Source organism: Malurus melanocephalus, unplaced genomic scaffold (assembly GCF_030028575.1).
Source record: "Malurus melanocephalus ecotype Western Australia unplaced genomic scaffold, MMel_1.1 scaffold_35, whole genome shotgun sequence".
Taxonomy (NCBI): Eukaryota; Metazoa; Chordata; class Aves; order Passeriformes; family Maluridae; genus Malurus; species Malurus melanocephalus.
Genome location: NW_026623267.1, coordinates 2,745,783 through 2,764,953, shown reverse-complemented (window position 1 = coordinate 2,764,953; position 19,171 = coordinate 2,745,783). Strand labels below are relative to the sequence as shown.

Here is a 19,171-nt window from a genome sequence, read left to right as displayed (position 1 = left end):
TTCTTCTGTATGAACCTTACCTGTGTGTACATCAGGTTTATCTTAGCACTGAAAGATGTTTTAGTAAGATGGAGGAACATAACCTCAAGATTCACTTCCCTAAAATTATCTCAAGAAATATAGGCAATTCTTTCACTCTCCCTTGAGAATAAGTGAGGAATAGCACTGGACATTGGAAAGCAATCCAAGAGTTTGAAAACAGTCCTTCTGTGGCCTGAATATTTTAGAGCCAAATCAATTCCAATATTTCTTTCCTTTGCTATGAGGCATTCTCTCTGTTGAGGTTCACTCAGACACATCCACATGGACACACGCRCCCATTTGTGTATTTCCTTAAATTTCCTGCTTATCGAAGAACTCAGGAAAACAATGAGAAGGTTGGCTGTGTTCTGGAAGGAGCCAAACAGTTCCTGATCTCCAAATATTGTGAGGGGAATTATGCCAAAGCCTATGTATATTTTAGTGTGGATTATGAAGTAAGAAGATGTGTACTATACATTGTCATAAAGATTTTTTAAGGCTGCATTCAGCCACACTGCTCACAGACTGCAAAGTGGGCTTACCAATGTTAGAGGATTTCTCTCCAAGGAAGAGACTGTTYTCATCAAGTCAGAATGAAAGATTCAGCCTACCCTTTTTCAATATTATTTTTCAGTATTTTGTAATCATTTTGTTAGGAAGCTATTTTATATAAAAAMATCTTTCTATAAACCAAACCAATGTATATTTTTATGGAAGTGRATGACCATTTTTAAAGACCTTTTAAATTTTGAGGCATAAATTTAGATTTTATTATTCTTGAGAGGGGGGAATCTCACTACAGCCCAATTTCTTTCGTACTATAGTTTTCCGTTATATAATTTTACTTCTTTCTTCACCTGTATGTCAATTTTTCTGTACTTACCCATCCATTATAAGTTTACAGTATATAACACCTGGGTGGCAAAAATTTGTAAAAACTTGCAGTCTATAAATTTACAAAGAAAAAAATTAGTTGCTAAAAACAACTAATATAATAACAATATATCTTTTATTTTATGTGTACAATTTTGTTATTTTGGAAGCTCCCTAACTCCACTCCATTTTTTAATGTATGTATCTGATCATTGCATGTTAACCTCTTCATGTGCTCCTGTCTCTGCTATTTAGGYTTTAAATATGTTTAAATTAACAAYTCRAATTCTCTTTTGCAAATGAAATATAAGTAATGCAAACATTAATTTGCTTTGCCTTGTAGTATTCTGGAATACTGCATTCAAAGATACGTCATTTTCTGCTAAATGCCTTTCTAATACTCCTGTGCAAATGATACCTTTTCCCCAGGCCCAGATACTTAGGGGATATTATTGAACAAATGTCTTTTATAGGATCGAAAAAAAGTGTGGCATTATGTGAAAGAAATTTTTGAAAATGTGCATGGACTATTTCAGAATATGCTTAGTGAATATTAAGCAAACACCTGAAGTTCCTGTGCTGCTGCCTAGAACCAGCACTTCATTACCTATTACGTGCAGTGACTTTGAATTTTTTATTAGGTACTGGTCTCTTAGCCTGTAAGGCTCGTGCATGATGTCTATGAGAGCGATTTCCAGCAGAGCGAAGCCTTATCACAGATCCACCTAAAAGGTAAGGATATTTTTTAATTTTTAGTTCACATGCTGAACAGCTGCCTGCAGAACACCTGCCCACAGAGCAGGAAAGAAATTTGGTTTAAGGGTTGATTATAGATGTCTTACTCATATACAGTGAGTCCAGAAATAGGCATGATGAACTTCAGATAAACCCAGAATATGCAAATGGAGAGAACAATACCAGAATATTTACCCCCTRATTTTGTGCTCCACTCCATTTTTAGTGCATTTTTTTTTCAGGTTGATGAGGACATAGGAGAGAGGCTTATATATACTTCTGATTTATTTAGTTTCTCCCAGATCTGTAGTGTTGATATTTTAAAAAGCAAAGTTGAACTGTGAATCGGGCAGGTAATATATTTAAAAGAATGAATCATTGCTGTTGGCATTCCTCCATTTGCTAAGGAAAATAGTGCTAACATATGTTAATGAGCATTAAGGAAAAAATAGCAAAGCAAGAGGAAATGAAAAATTGAGAAAGGCAACTAATAAGAATGAGAGGAGGAAAGGCACAACTGTAAGGCTAGAGATAGTGAAGGAATGCACTGATTACTTTTTTACTGAAAATGGCTTAAATGGACTTTTGAGAGTGAGTGACCCTATTACAATGCCTTGTGAGTGATAAGTTCTAAGACTATTAGTTTGAGGAATTCAAATCAAGTAATTTAGGGGTAAACATGCCCTAAGAAACCACAGGCTGCAGCATATTGTGGTACACTGATGGTTAAGAGAAGAGAATTTGATAGAAGAGTAGAAGGAGTGACAAACTTTGAAACCCAAGACCAACAAGGACCATCTTGGTCTTCAATTTTCTCATTGGCATCATAAAGATGACAAACTCCATAATAGGAGTTCTTGCTTTTTCTAATAGAAATCTTCTCTTGGACTTTCTTTTAGAAATTTATTTACTTTTCCAATCTATTTTTTTCATTTCCAATTTATAAATAACTTGTGCCAAAATTTGCATCTTGATTGGTAACTGTCTTTCAGCCTGATGCTTTACTTTTCAGAACTTATTGCCATTTCTTCTTTAGCCAGTCCTTATCCACCTTGCAATTTCGCTGCCTGCCTCTGTGTCTTCAGGTTTTAACTAACCTTTTCACATGTGGTGTTTTATAAAATACCTTGCTGAAATCCAGATGGCTATTTCCTCAAGCACATCATTCACGTTATTTTAAAAAAGCTTTCGGTTTAGTCTTCCTACAATTATTATTTGTTATATTCTAAAGCTGAAATATGTCTCCTTTTCTTGTTCATATGAAAACAGAGCTGTTGGTGATGGTGTAATGAGATATTGCTCTTGCAAAGGGAAAGCCTTGTCACCCACACTTTCTGAACAGTGAATTTGGGTCATGCTATTTCAAAAAATGTTTTCTTGAGAGCAGTCTCTTTTTTGATAATGGGGCCTTAATCCATTCCCCAATTAGAGTGAGCGTGCATATCATGACAAATCTTTCCTCCATTAAAATCGTTTGCTATCCTAAAAATGAATTAGCTGAATCAATATAYGCTTCCCGAGGTTTCCCTGAGGAGMCTGGAGCAGCTGCTTGAGCAGCAAGTGCTGCCTGAACAGTCAGACACCAAGGCAATGAGGCCACCTCTGGTGTCACCAGGGAGCAGGAAACAGACCCTTGTAGGGAACTGGGGAAAACGGTCACTCATGGGTACCACGGTTTTGCTGAGGCAAAACCAAGAATCAGATATGACTATCAGAACTGGCAAAGCTGTGCACTCCTGGAAATGTGTAATAGTAACACAGACTCCAAGAGAGCAAGATGAGAAAGAGCGCACATGTCGTTTCTGATGTGTCACGCTCCCCTACATACTTGAACTTCTTGAACAGCTGTGTAGAGACTTATCTTCAATTAATTCATTAGATTAATATGTTCTCAAGGCTAGTTTGTGATTAAATTTCTTACTATTTGGCTTCTTATGCTTGCTGGATATCATAATAACAATGCTGAAGCCGGAGCCTCATTTAATAATGACCATATTCTCCACTTCTTTTTCTGAAGACTTCTTTTTCTGCAATGCTGCACAGAATAGGAAAAACAAGGTCAAAAGAAGAGTCATATATAAATAAGTTGAAAAAAATGGAGCTGGATGCTTTCAATGGGCTTAGTTTGCACAAATTAACAGGTGTAGAATATACTGATTTTTTTTTTAAATTTTCTTTTTCTGAATTCAACTAGAAAAAATAATGCCATGGAACAAGTGATTTTTAAAATTGTAAAATATTATTGGTAGACTTTTATGGCTTAGTAATTTTCTTATTTTTCTATGAAAATTAATAATTTTAAAGGAAAGACTGTATTAAAACATTAATATTTACATGAAAATTTATTTTCAGCCTCAGAAGATCTGATGGTAGGACTTGATCTGGAATTCTCCATCAAAATTGTTTTTCAATAGAAATAATTCATGCTTTGAAATCAGAACTGGGTGGAATAAATCAAGAGTGGCAGATCTCTAGTTTGAAAATGAATTTGTGACATTTTTTTAATTAGATAATGGAAAGTATAAAGTGAACCGTTTTTTTAAGTGTAGCTTAAAAACCTCTTTGGTCGTAATTATTAGCTAGCTTATACTAAATATTACAAAATCAATAGAAAAACATTTGGAATGTTTTAAAATTACTGACTATATGCATATATCAGCTGATGTTTCAACATGTCTCCTTAACCAGTATATTTTAGTGTTTACATGAGAGTTTAATTCAGGAAGCAGCTGAAGTAATTTCTATTTGTATGGCAGGGGTACACACTTGTAGCCAAGTTGCAGATTTGTGTATTGTGAAATGACTGAAGATGGTTACGAAAATCTTGGTTGGTTGACTTATGATGGCTACTTTTATCAGCAAATAATATGATTTTCAGTATATGACACTGTTTCCTTCTTACGCATTTTTTTTCATTATCAAATTGAGGGTGCATTTAAATATCAAGGCTGTATTGGTKTTCTTGGTAGTCATTTGAGCTGTTAGGATTGTACTTTTATAACAATTGGGTCTTTTCTTAAAGCCTCTTTCTTTGTTCAGCACAACTTTAATGTGTTGGGCATGTCTCCTTTCATCACAGCAGGGRACCCTGTGTATTTGCAGGATGAACTAGTTCCCTATTAGCAATGTGGGATCTGTTTGAGCTTGTTTGCATATGTTGGTAGAGCCTTTTGTCATGGTAAGTGTCAAGGAATTCTGTCAGCAATAGCATTTTTTTTCCTCAACAGTTAGTTCGTATCCTGTAAATATCCTCTCCCATTAAGCCTAAATTCTGTTTTTATTGTCTATGAATATAGGAGATGTTGATAATAGCACAAAAATAAACTCATCTGGAAATTAATGGCTTGTGTTGATAAGTGAAATACCAATGATGTAACTCATATTTTGCTCCTTAAAAGAGAATCTCCCATGGTTGTTSTGTTGAAAGCTTTTAGGGATGTTTTGAATATGTGTGTGTAAGAGTTTTTTCAGGGAGTTGGATCTGTGAAAGCACTTASACAGTGTGAKTCTTGTTGCATACTTGAAGTTTAATATGAGGAGAACTTCAGTGGGWATCTATCAGAGCAGGTCAGGTGCCMGGGCTCCTTCTCTAATGCCTGATAAGGGAACTTGTGCATTCCAGGGAAAGCACATCAGGGAACTTTGTGCTCTGAGAATTGAAGTCAGATTTAGGTAACAAAGCCTTAACCTTGACTGGTTTAGTATAGCTTTAGATGCATGGAAGCAGGACCCTAGGCAACTTAGGAGTATTAATGATAAAAGTTTACATATTTATGTATATATTTTTATGTCTTTGATTAACTTACCGGTATTTGATCCAAGTCCCACTTCAGATGCCTCACTTGTTTTGTAAATTTTACTCTTTCATTCTTATTTTATCGAAACATTCTTGTTGATATAAATTATCGCTTTAGAATACTTTTTGATTTATCATAAGAACAATCTTGGCTATTTTACTTGTGAATGTTATACTGTGCACATTAGAGGTTATAAAGATGAGAGTGAATATTTTGTTATTTCTGTAGAAAAACTAATTTTCTAATTTGATTTTTATCTTGCCTAAAGGAAGCCGCACTGCATTGTAGCCATACTACAAACTCCTTTTGATTTCATGGCATTTTTAAGGTTAATCTTATCTGTAAAAAGAATAATAATTGATCTTAGACTCAATTTTACCTGGGAAGGACAGGAGTGAATATGCAGGGAGGCTGTTTGGAACCTACACTATTCTGTGCCAAAGACCAGCAAAGAAATAATTTACCTAGGAAGATATTTTTTTAAGAAACCTGCCAACAAGCTTTTTCCTTGCTATAGGGTTCACATTTAAACTGTTYGCAATGTTGACTTTTGGCCAACAATGTCTCTTTCTCCTTCTTTGATGGAAAGAAACAGCTCAGTAATAAAATACACTAATTTCTTTGTCTTTCACATTCATGTCTGAGGAGACATGCAATTTATAGAAGAAAATTACAAATCACATTATGAACTGCTTAAGAACTTCAAGAAAAAAAAACAACTTCTGCAAGAAAACATGAAAAAAGTACATATGGACAGATAATTTTTCAGAATTTTAGGCATAATATTTCCTTTTTTTTTTTGAAATGGACATATAAAAATATGTGAATATCTGTGATATCTCATGGAAGAAGTATTAAAATGGAATGGTGATTTCCATCATGAAAGCAGAAGGAAGTTTTTTTGTAAGGTCAAAAGAAGATGGGAATATTTCTTACCTGGACTATTTGAAGGAAAGTCTGTGACTGCATCCAAACTGTTACTAATCTAAATACAATTTCACCAGCTTTTGCCTTATAAAGTATGTGATTTAATCACATTAATAATGTGTGTTGGTAAGGAATTCTGAGGAAGTGGATATAAAATGGTCTTTCTTATAGCATGACTATTTTGAAGTCATGGGGCTTTGAARTGGCTGTGCCTGAGCTTTCTGAAGTATAGCTGGAATATGCTCATTTGAAGCACAAGGTTCMTAACATGGGAAAATATTCAAGAGATCAATTATTACTCCTGACTCACAGTGTGTTCAAGCTGTCKTTATGACTTGTCACTGAGGCAATAATTTGATTTGACAGGCAGATTGGATGTTATTAAAAGTAAAGGATTTCGGTTGCCTTACTGCACATGCAAGGTGTTACAAAGATTTTTATGAYGAGAGCCAAGAGGACTGTGGCACTAGTTTGGTCTGTAGGTGACAGAGTTGGAAAATGTCCCAGTTTTGTAATTGGCTGGTGAATTAATTGTATATAGTCTTCCACAGAGAGCATTAACTAACAAAATGCATCTCTCACATTATTAAAGTTGATACAGAGCACCTTTTTTTAAAGAAAAGAGGAATTAGCAGTTTAGACTGAGGGCTCTGTCATGTTACTGGTGTTATTATATTATTTTTTATTATCTAGTATGAAAAATTCATTACCATCTGGATTCCATTTTACTAGACACTGTATATTCATATAAAYTAAAAGAGACCTATACAAAATTATGAAAACAAAAGAGGAAAAGATTGACAACTAGATAGATATGGGAGACTAAAAGAAGCAAATCAAGTATGATTGCCACATGCTTTATAAGCTTTTTATGAATGAGTAAAGGATAAGAGAATCTTATTTGGGATTGTCTAGAAGTGTTCCTTGGGAAAAAAATCGCTTAATTATTATTTCCTTTTTATTAAAAAAAGAGACAAGTAGTAATCTGATCATGAGCACATTTAGAATTTAGTGATTCTTAAATGTGCTCTCTTAGGTCTGTTTCTTTATTTTGCAACTGGTTAAATTGGTACAAATTCATAAGCTCTTTTCATATGAAAGGTTGCCTCTCTTATAACCCCAGCGAGTTTAGGCATATTTAAAGGGATTTTTTTTTCAAACTTTTGGCAAATTATCTATTATTTCTTACAAAATAAATTTATGAGGAGCCATGCACTCCACTAAGGGCCTATGTTCTGGGCATTTTACAGCAGCCCAGTTTGAAATTACCTATTTTCAGACATTTAAGAGCAACAGTTTAGAAAATATGTGATTCATGAAAGTCCTTCCATAAACATCCAATACCTGCTGGTAAACTATTTAAGCTGCTCCTTTGAATTTTTAGAAATATGTATAGTGGTAAGAAGCACCCATTAATAGGATTTTTTAATATGTTTTCTCCTATCTTTTTTTTACATCCTAAAAAGAATGTATTTCCATTGTGTTCTAATGTTAACCCTTAACATGTTGGTTTTTTTGAATTTTTTTTTTTTTTGGAAGAGAAAATATTAGTAAATGTACAGGTAAACTTACCAATTAATTAAGTCTACATTTAATTAAGAAAATGTAAATTGTCGTATGCTCAGTAAATTTCATAACCCTGAAGATAATAATTACCATACCTGGCTTATAATGGCCTTACTTTCAAAACAGGTGGGATATTCTCTGTCTTTTTGGTTTTTTAAATGGTTTTTGGACAAATACTAAAAGCAATTACAAAATGTTATTGAGAACAAAACTGTTCAAATTTACCAATGCAGACTTAAAAAACTGTCAGTTCCTGTCCTTGCAGGTAAGGGTAAACAAGGAACTGATTTTCAGTCTGGTACATTCAGGCTACAGATCTGAAGGCGAGGCAATCAAAAAAGTTTCTTCAGCTTTTGAATTGCACTTGAAATTTTGCAAAAGAAAGAAGGAAAATATTTAAGATATTGACACTGAAACTTCACTTTCAGAAAGATGCCATTTTTATCTTATTCCATCAGACAGTTCTACWGTGTCTGAAGGRCAAATAYATAAAAATGTGAATGTACTTAAAAAAATAGATTTTAGAAAGGAGAATGAAAGGATTTATTTTAGAATTTAGCCAGTCATAAAAGATGACTCATCAAACTCTGCATCCTAAAACACTTTCATCTTTGTCTCTGACATGCCTTTAGTTATTGTATGATTTCTCTCTTCATGGCTGTTAAATGCTGAAATATTGTAAAATATAGTGTATACTGTATGTATATTGATATTTTGTAATCTGTGTTATGAACACAGGGAATAGTCAGTTGTTGTTCTTGCTAAATTSGCACACAGTATTCCATGAGTAGGTRCCATCTCTGAGAAGCAAAAATACAAATTCATCAAGTACTATAAAACACTAAAGGGTTTTCCAAACTGCATGCTATTAATGATACCAAAGTCCTTTCAAAATACTGTGAAGCCTTTCACAGAACTCCTTCTGCTAATTGTAATTACTATGGTTCTCTTTGATGCAATTGATGGCACCAAGCAATTAAATTTTCCAAAAACTTGATCGGGGAGAATTAAGGATGTTCAGTATGCATTTAAGACTAAGGCTATTCAGCCTGAGGAAGAAGTGCCTTCCTTTGCATTTGAAGCAGACAGGAGGGAGCTGGAGCTGATGGAATAGTTTTGTTTTGTTTCACTTCTGAAGTGAAATGTAATAAAGAATAACAGTTAAAAGGAATCTGTTAGGACAGTTAATGATATTTTCATTTCCAGTAAAATATTTGATAACGTCTTTATCAAATCTGCTTAGAAGAAACCTTTGGAATGTATTCCACTGGCATTTTGAAAAAAAGATGGAATGTTCATGTGAAAGACCTCTAATTCTTCCTTCATCCTTGCTTATTCTCTTCAGTTACTGTTTCCCAAAATTATACAAATGCTGTTAATACAAAAACTAAACCAAACAAAAAAGCCCAAAACACAATAGCAACAACAACAACAAAAAAAAACCTCAGAAGACAAACAAACAAAAACCCTACAATGAGCCCTGAATGCCAACAGAAGATTTACAATGCAATCAAGAACGATGTTGCAAATCAAGCCTAGAATCAGACCATCAAAAATTCAAAAACTTTCAGCTATTTGCAATTAAGGTGGTAATTGCTATTTTAACATGTTTTCCTTCTTCCAAAGAAACTCCATGTTGTTAGCTGAAATTTTAGGGATTTTAAATCACGGCAAATCTCTGTACACCTGATGAAGGCTAAATATTATAGGCAATCAAAACAACATATTATCTACATATTCCATCTGATTAAAAAAAAGTAGCTTTTGGAAGTTCTTTAAGAAGTTATGTTACTATGTGGTTCTGGCTAATTACAGCATGTTTTTAAGACCAMGACATTAGCATTAGATGTTTTAAAGCAAAATGTGATGGATTTTCAAGGATATTGCACCTGAGGTCTTWGCTATGTTATTTTCRTCTAAGCAATTATTCCTTTTCTTTSTGTTGTGAATCAGTTTTGCAGTGAAGTCTTGGTTGTAAACAACAGGTAATACATAAAATTAAAGTTTCCTTTAAAATACTGTAATTTAAAGATTGATGTATCAACATTACATAATATAAGTGGATGGTGTCCCTGCCCATAGCAGAGAGGTTGCTACTGGATTATCTTTACAGTCCTTTCAAACCCAGGCCATTCAGTGGCTCCGTGATCCTGCTGGGTGTTTTCTTTCAGCAACAGTTCATTAGTTAGTTGGTGTCTGAAGAATGGAAATAAAAATAAAATTGCAAAATATCTGTGTGATCAGTACCCAGCAATTTTTTTTTTTTTTTTGAGGAAGCATTTAGGAAAAAAGCAAATTAATCTTTTTATAATGGTTATTCTGTATCYGCTAAGTCTGCATGGAGCAAATGCAAAGGATTGGCAGGGCTGTGATGACACAGCACTGATACCACCGCAGTAAGATCAATGTTGCTGGCAGAGCCCTGAGTGGAATTTTTTTGAAGTTGGAGGCAAGTTTTTAGTGCAGGATCCTGACTTACAGACTTTATTTACAGAACAGTTAGAATGAGCAACTGTATTAAAGCACTAAAGTTAAATTGTATAAGTTTTGTGCTCTATGGGGGTTTTTGTTTGGTTGGTTGGCTGGTTTTGTTTGTTTGTTTTGCTTGTTTGTTTTTTCCCTGAACTGGAGCTGGAAGGTGTCTGTAAGTTTAGGATAAAGGGAAGTCTTTAGACACCAAAATAACTGCAACAAACTGTTGGTAAAAAATTGAGACTTTGATTAAGCTGTTAAATACCTATTTTTGTACTCACTGATTCACACCATTGAGACCAAGAACTTCATAAATATTTAGCATCTTTAGGAAGCTTATGTGACACTTTGAGGCAAAATGAAGCCAATAACCTTAAAAAGGGAGCAAAAAGGGTTCACAGGTTGAAACCAYTCAGTGTTGTTTAATCTGTAGTGCTAAATTATTAAATCCTTCAAGGAAGAGAAATCTCATATTATTGAAGGAATATTTGGGAAAATKACTTTTCAACATTAGAGTAAATCTGTTGAGTGTGAAAATATGATTTTAATCAGGGCATGAATGTTGGGGATTTTGCACAAATAAGGGAGTCTTGTGAATCATTGAAGAAGGTCACTTGGAACTTACTTTTATAATCTGCAGGATATAGAAAARTTAGGAAGGAAATAAACTATCATGACCTTTTGAGTTATAAGTATATGTTGCTTTTCTAAGTCTGTAAGTAGCTTACTTTTTTATAAATAAAGGGTGTGCTGGAAAAAAAAAAAAAAACCCAAATATATCTGGATCACATAATATGGCTACATATTCAGAAACAGACCTCTCATACATCATCTTATGTATTTGCAATGAAGGGATTTCAGCAGAGGTCTTTGGTTTGTAGTAACTATAAACCTGAAATTAATTATGAAAGAGATACCTTGTAAGAGGTTTTTCCCTCTAAATCTGATACAACATGAGACTATATGAATGAAAAAACAGTCATGAATTCAGATATAAAAAGCTTGGGTAAAAGTAAATCTGTAGTACTGCAACCATGCTTGGGACAAGCACCACTCATTTTATTCTATGGAATTCCTGCGCCAGCTGATAGATTAATCACTTTTGACAGTAACTCACTTTTTGACCTATGTGGCAAGGAGAATGTCACAGTAGTAAGAGAGGTTCTGTGATAATTGGAAAGTGAAGGGGACTTAGTGGTGCAGTAGGTTAGTGCATTAGCCTTTCCCCTCTGGAGACCCTGGTCACATTCTGCCTTAGGGTCACTAGTGAAAATTCATGCTTTGGTATCCTACCTCTATTTGTACATATGACAAAAAAAAGATCCCTATTTGGAAAAATGTTGTCTTTCTTCACTATAAACCACTGTATTGACCAGGATCTTAGAGCCAATGTGCATTGGTAGAGAAGTTAAAAAGCTTTTATTCCTACAACATGTGTCTGCGAAGATCACCTCCCTGAAAGAGTATTCACTCAATATATTGTTAAAAGGAAAAAAAAAAAAAAAAAAAAAAAAATAAAAAAAAAATTGAAAAAAAAAAAAAAAAAAAAAAGGAAAATCTTCAAAGTAGATATGCATGAAAATAATGAAACTAAGAAGGAAGTTAATCTGTAATGTAAAAGCTACACTGATATTTTCCCCATTTCCATTTGGAATTAACTCCTGCTAATCTCTCTTGCACTGAAGTTATATTTATCTTAAACTGTTTTACTTGAACCTCCTTCTGACTAAGATTTTCAAGTGCCAAAGAAGTGCTATTTCATATGCAGTGGAGTGGAGCAGTGATGACATCCAGTGATTAATTAATTCAAAAAGTACACGTTCCCTAAAGGTATCCTGGGAACCACTTTCCAAGCCTCTTTAAAAGAAACATATTGCCTGCATTTACAGGTGGTAGTAAGCTGAATATAGATTGGTTATCAGTGATGTACTGCCTTTTATTACATCTGAAGTGCTTACTCTTATTGCCTTGTAACAAGGGTGCTGCAACTAATTGTGCTTAATGATCCAATGCAAAGAGCCTGAATTTTGTCTTATTAACTCCTCCTATGTTTATCTTTTCATCTCCTTCAAAATTTACAAGTTCCAAGCTACATTAGGGATTTGAAGCAGTGTGTGAACACCTTAACTTGAAAATCCCCACAAAAATGTTAGCTGTGTTTACAGCTGTGCGAGAGCTTCTCTCTTTAAACATGAATTAAATGTTCAGGATGGGTCCAGCCTGAGAACCTTGGTGACTAAAGTAGTCTGTTTAAGGATGCAAGAAGCATCAGGGAAGATACATGATTTTATACCTTTCTTCCAGGCAAGAAGCAATAACAATTATGGCTCCATCTCTGGAGCAGATGACAAGAATTTTCAGCTAACCCCAGTATCCAGTCTCTATCCCTTTTTGACAATTTCCTTCTTAGAGTAGAGATTAAAACCTACTTTCTCTTTTCGCCCTTCAATAATTACAAAAAAAAAAAAAAAAAAAAAAAAGAGAGAGGGAGTAAACAGAAGAAACAAAGGATTAAAGGAAAAAGAGGGGACAGAAGAAATTTGAACAGAAAGCGGAGGACAAGGATGGAGCTGTTTGACTGACAAATCTTCCTTTTCAACCAAAGAAGGCCTGAGTAAACAGCTGCAAATGAAGAAATGTTTAAATTTAGATTTATACTTTTAAGTGTATTAATTTCTAATAGGATGATAGGAGCCTTCATTTGAGATCTTTTCTTTCCTTTTATGAGTGGATTTCTTTTTCATAAACCAGATGGAATTGATCTGAAGCCCTGAATTAGGAGAGGCAAGGAAAGAACGAACGCTGATTTTTCCATGAACATTGTAATGTTCACTTAAAAGAGTAAATTAAGACAGGCTTTCTCTTGCTACACTGCATCTTGCCAGTTCAGCAAATGGGGAACTATGAGTTGCAACAAGGTGTTGGTAAATAAAAAAAAAAAAACCCTGAAATAATCCTTCAAATGCTTAAGCAAGTTGGTCAAGAACATTTCTTTTCATTTTTTTTTTGTATTGTATAGGTGATGAACCGAGAACCTTATGAATAACTCTCTTCTAAATCAAAAGGCTGTCTTATATACAGCACATTTTCATCATTTGTTCAATTATGCTCTGCCACACTACGAGTGAGGTTCTAAAATAAGTGAAAGATGGCTTGTTTGATGAAGCTCTGCTGATGCTAACGCTGTTGAAAGAGTGATAGTACTGTGTGCTTATTCTAGAAGCCTGCATGAACCTCCCAGTGAATTTTGCAGGATGTTAGTTTTGCTTACCCCTCTCTTCTCAGAAGCCAGATAGTATTTTTACTCATTTAAGTCTTCAGTGTTCAACAGTGCTTCTCACTAATAAGTTGCTATTCATCAAGAGACAACTGAAATTTGTCCATATTTGTTCCTATGCTTTCATATGGTTTCTAGAGGTTCTTTTAACTTTTGTTTTTAATCATGGAAAATAGAAGGTAAAGGTAATGCAGCAGTTGCTATGAAGTGTTTATATTTCTAGCTGTTAACAGAAGTGTGTGTACTTCTGGATTTGATTTTGAGTTGAGAAAACAATCTGACAACATATTTTTACACCACTTAAGTATTGGTGTGTTTTTTTTAACTTCTAATGTTAGGTATGATACACAGAAGCCGGGTGAGAAAGTGATTTCATGCTCTATTTCTCCAGATGAAGTTTTGTGCTTTGTTGATGAATACTGACATGTAAACCCAAATTGCAGCTTCCCAGATCTAACAATGGTATATTAAAAAATAGTTTACAGAAATCATAGGTGCTCTTTCATGGGCAACATAAAACTTGAAAATTAGTTAATACCTTATCCTGGCCCAGATTAGCTTGAAGAAAATTAGCCTTTTTTGGTTTTATACTTCTAAGATGACAACTGGTTTCTTTGCTTTTAAAATAGGTTATTTGCTACCATAATTTTTAATTATGTTGAAGCAAAAAAAAAAAAAAAAGTTTTTAAAAAAGTTGACCATTTTTGAGCTTTATTTTAGAATAGAATTTTCTTTGTTGTCTAAAATCAAATAAGCTTACACTACATGGCAGAATATAAAAGGACAAATTATCTAATCCATGAATATAAGGACTCATCCATACCCTTACTTTTGAAATCCCCAGAGTAGCTCTGTCTTCATTATTGCTTAACCCARAAATTTACCACATAACTGTTTTTGGGTTTGGTTTTGTGTTTATGGGTTTATTGTAATATCCGTGGTTTTATCCAGGGYTTGTGATGTCTTTAAGGACAGAGCAGATAGGAATGAAAACCTCTCCAGCCAGCCATCTGTCAGTGATAGCCCAGCCTCAGTCTTTAATCATTAGCTTACTGTAACTGGGCTCTTTATGGGGTTGATACTTTTTCTGTATACAATTGAAGAAAACATACTTTATTTTGAAGTAAAACAAAAAAATAAATGCTGTATGTTTTTACTGGGAAAAAAACTTCTTAAAAAAAAGTTTCGCCCAGCTCCACTCAAAGTAATTTATGGATGTGATTCTTGCTCCTCCTTCATAATCTTAAAAAAGATTGTCACCTAATCATATAGTAAAGTATTGTATTAAGCTGGTTATCTGACCAGATATATAATTTGGAGCTATTTCCAGTGTTTTATATTTATCTTTTTTTCCTAAGGTAGCTCTGTGAAGATGGAATTTGATTCCATTAAAAAAGTGAATATTGTGGGTTGTAGATTTAACCCACTACTCTGGGGAATGAGAAAAAATGGGGGAGAATGAGAAAAATTAGGTTATTAATTTGATAATAACAGCAAAACATTTAATAATGTATCAGATAACATTATYAAAAGGTTTATGTAGCTGCTTATATTCCTAATGAGAATTGCTGAAAAACAGTCATAATCACAGGCTTATGATAAAGTGTCTGAGGCTTCAGATGTTCTGTCCAACAAGCACTGATATCACAACAGTGTGTAAGTAGATTTACTAAGTATTTATAGATGTAATTATGTCACTCTGATATAAAATAATTTGAGAGACAAAGTTGTTTCAATCAACAATAATGGTGGATGAAGTAAAATTATGGCACTCTCTGTTCATTACAGAAACCAGCTTACTGCAAATAAGAAAAGTTAGCATGAAAATAATAGTTTTTTTAGCCCCTTCTTCAGGCTCTGTTCTTTGTTGATTGGAATTTAGAAATTAAATCACTGTGGGTAGGTAAGGCTTTTGCTTGACTTTTTCATCCTGCACCCTTGATAGACTTTACAGCAAAATATTCCCAGTCATAACTCTACATGACATTAGGGTTATAGCCTGATTATGTGACTACAGTCAGGTGCTGTGTACCTGACAGATTTCAAGAGGTATAGAAAAGGTGTTAAAGAAGTGTCTCAGTTTTGTGAAGTCCATATCAAAAAAGCAATTGGCTACCTCTGCCAAGTATTTATAACTCTGTTTTGCTCAAAACAAGTGTTGAGGTTTGTCTTTCATGTATTTAGAACTTCTAAAATAAATGATTCCTTCAAAATAACAATGTCTCCTGAAAGGATAAAAGCTTAAGAAAGTATATAACATACTGAATATGCACACATATTGTACYTCATCTTGCCTAGTTCTCCATGAAATGTCAAAAGAACCTCCTACTGTGATATGTCTGTGAGCTCTGCAAGACTGATTAAATTTCTATATAATGTCAATCGTTGCATCCTGTGAACCATAAATTATAAAATTTGTTTCTATTTTATCACTCCATAAAAAGGTTTAAAACTTCTTTTCTTATCTGATATGAAGAATAAACTGTGACTCTCATTTTATTTGTGGCAATTTTATGCACATTGAAAAACAGAATATAAGTGTGGAGYATATTCTTTATATATGTGTGTGAAAGAAGTAGATTAGGAAAGCATTTACTACAATGAAGTATATAATATTATGATTTATTTCTCAATTTTGCAACATCCCAAAGTAAGGGAAGAAAATTAGGTGCCCAAAGCTGATATGTTAAGGTCCCTTGAGAGCAGAACAGAGAATATTCAGGCTGTAAGGGGATGCACTTTCCTCCCTTACATTTTTAACTAGTGGAATAGAGAAGTATAATCAGGAGATTGGTGTTAGAGAAGATTTGCTTTGTGACAGAAACTAGTGTTAAAAGGGCTCGTGGTCATTTCTCACACCACTTCAGAATGTGTGGTTTCTCTTCAGAGTMTCAACTTACACATTTAAATCGTATTCAATGTTTTTGACCTTTTGGCACCACACACCAAGAGGCTCATGTGAGGAATCTGTTCCTCCTGAATTGCTGACTGTAGTTTAAGTCCATTGTTCAGAGAATTTCAGGATTATGAATTTCAAACTGAGACGAATGTAATAAAAATGCCTTTATTCTCATTCTCATCTCTGTCTCACACTCTGTCACTCTCTCTCACAGGGTTTTGTACTGCGGCTCATCACCACTGCATCTGAGTGCATTCCAAATAAAATAAATAACAGTAGCAAAGCCTCTAGTGAACATCATGGGGAACATCAACACTGAGAGGCAGGGCTTATAAATCTGCATGCAACACTGTATGAACGTGCTCAGATTGCTTCCAGACCRGAGCTGGCTCACATCCAGCTTCTTGAGTAAAGTGTACTTGAGTGACTCCAGGTCTATATTCTCTGTATTAATTTACATTGGGGTTGATGTCTCTTTCTGGGCAGGGATACACTGGAACAAAGGTGAAAGAGGGAGAAGTGTTTATTACAACTTTGTGTTTGTGATAACTGTGCCCAAAATTTTTATTCAGATTGTTAGTCTCACATTATGAATATCCCTGTGATTTCTTGTGTTGTTCCTCAATGAGAACAAGCATAACTTTAACAACGTTTCTTACTGAAAAAGATTGCAATAGAATTAATTGGATTGTTCACGTGAAACTACATGCTTTTATTTTTTTTCAGTTTATTTTAATGATTCTTTGTATCTTTAATATTATAGCTATCCTGACCAATATACCAATAAATCAAGAGCAAATCTAAGTTGATCATAATGGAGTGGCTTTCAAAAATTTAATATTCATTTTGAGACTGAATCATAAACAGAAGCCTCTAGTAGAATTTTGCAAGATATAGTCCGTGGTAAAATGTGTGAATAAAAATGGCAATTGCAAGAACTTTGAAATTTTAAGTGACAAGAATTGTAACAGCAAAATGTAAAGCAAACAGTTACAAAATTCCTAAAATCTGAGTCATATTAAGCCAAGTGCAAGGAAAAAAAGTAATTAAAATCCCTCCCCCTGAATAAAAACACAGTTCGACTGTAGGCATTGTAGGGCAGACGTTGTGGCTGATTTTCTGTATAACCTAGATGCTGTTTCTCATAAAGGGCTTTCATTCCAATCCATTCAGAGGYTGCCTTTATGAAACTGTTTCTTACAGCAGTCTGCTTTGTCAAGAGCTGACAAAGAAATGCTTTGCTGAAATGTTTGAGCATCATCCAAAAGGTAAAGTAACAGTGAGCTATTCAGTAATAACCATTTTTCTCTGACTGTTGATAAAATCTCTGGAGTTTTGATAACTTCTGAAAGGTTAGTGCAACTAGATTTTTCAGGGAAATATGCAAGTGTAGAAATTGTTATTCTAAAGTCAGAGGTATTGATGCAGTACTGTGCTTTGATTTTGGGCCTTCTTCTAGTTTGCTAGGGAAATACACTTTGTCCTGGGGGGAAGAAGCAAGGATATAGGACCATCCAYGAGTTCTTCTATAAGTTCTCTTATTTTAGTGTATTGTCACTTGCTACTTATTCTTTGCATTTCTTGCCTAATTAATGTAGTCTACTTAAAACTGAAAATGTTATCAACCCTTGTAAAATAAGTAATTTGCCAGCTATTTTCAAATCTGCAGGGAAAAAGTCTCTGTTATAGATAGAAAAAAATATATATCTGGTATATGTATATAGAAAATGTTGATTTTGTAACGCATTGGCATGATTCCCTCAAGAGTGGTTGTGACACAAAGGTTTTCCTAGAAGAGGGGTCAGCATGATGCATACTCAACAACTGAACAATTAAGAGAAAGTTGGTGCCTAACCTTAGATGAAAAGAGGAATTTAAACCTCAGAGCTCAAAGATTGCATAGATTTTTGCTGAGTTGAGTTTTGTAATTTCCATTCTTAAAAGATGCATTATTTACTTAAATAAGGAAGTATACACTACTGTTGTACATAAACTTGATGACCATTTCATAAGCTAAGTGAGCATGGCGTACAATTTTCGASTTTTCCTGATATTTGGACAGATATAAAACAACATCTCTTAGTTTAAATTGCTAAAGGAATTAATGACTTGTGTTCTCTTCAATACCCAGAGATGAAAATATCATTAAAAAGGTTGTTTAGAAAGTAGATAGTAACAGAGCTGCTTTTATATGTAATACAGAAGGTAAACCAGAGATTTTAGTGAGACCTTTAAAACATTTAAAATTAATTTAATTTGAATATGGCAAAAAAATACCAAAGTATCTATCAAAATACATATATATTTTTTCCCAAATGATTGGGAAGTTAAATAACAGTAATTTTATGAACCCAATAAGCTATTCCCACATRTTCTGTATAAGCCTTTGTAGAGAATATTTGGTGAGAGCATTTTAGGAGAAATTGAGGAAAAGAGTGTTTCTCCTGCACAACTTCTTTTTGATCAKTAAAAATGATTTTGACATCACAGGCTGATACTACATCTGATGAGGACTACATAAGTTATTCAATTTGCTTGCAAATGTTTAGTTATATTACTATTATATTTTGAAGGTGATTGTTCAAGGTATTAATTAAATCCTTT

At 33.9% G+C, this 19,171-nt stretch overlaps 1 long non-coding RNA gene across 1 annotated transcript in view; it reads left to right on the top strand.

Annotated features, from left to right (window-relative positions):
- The window catches only part of LOC130572398 (uncharacterized), a 193,611-nt gene that overhangs the window by 65,420 nt on the left and 109,020 nt on the right, over positions 1–19,171 (top strand). The window contains exon 2 of the long non-coding RNA XR_008965214.1: positions 1,536–1,626. This is a non-coding gene — a long non-coding RNA (uncharacterized LOC130572398). The remainder of the gene's footprint in view (positions 1–1,535; positions 1,627–19,171) is intronic.